Source organism: Mesitornis unicolor, unplaced genomic scaffold (genome assembly GCF_000695765.1).
Source record: "Mesitornis unicolor isolate BGI_N332 unplaced genomic scaffold, ASM69576v1 scaffold28682, whole genome shotgun sequence".
In the NCBI taxonomy this organism is placed as follows: domain Eukaryota; kingdom Metazoa; phylum Chordata; class Aves; order Mesitornithiformes; family Mesitornithidae; genus Mesitornis; species Mesitornis unicolor.
Window position 1 is genome coordinate 1 of NW_010167584.1, and position 209 is coordinate 209.

The following is a 209-nucleotide window of genomic DNA, read 5'->3' on the forward strand; positions in this document are numbered from 1 at the left end:
CACCCCCTCCCACCTCACCCCTTCTCGTGTCACCCCATCCTGCAGCACCACACCGATCCCCACTCAAGCCCCCCAAGCTCCCTGACCCACCACAACCTGGCTTTCTCCTGCTCTCTGCCCTGCCCTCATGTCGGGGTGTCCCCTCACCTGTGCCCCCCATGGCCTGTGGCATCCCTGTCCTCCACCAGCAGTGCCCACCGAGTCCATCA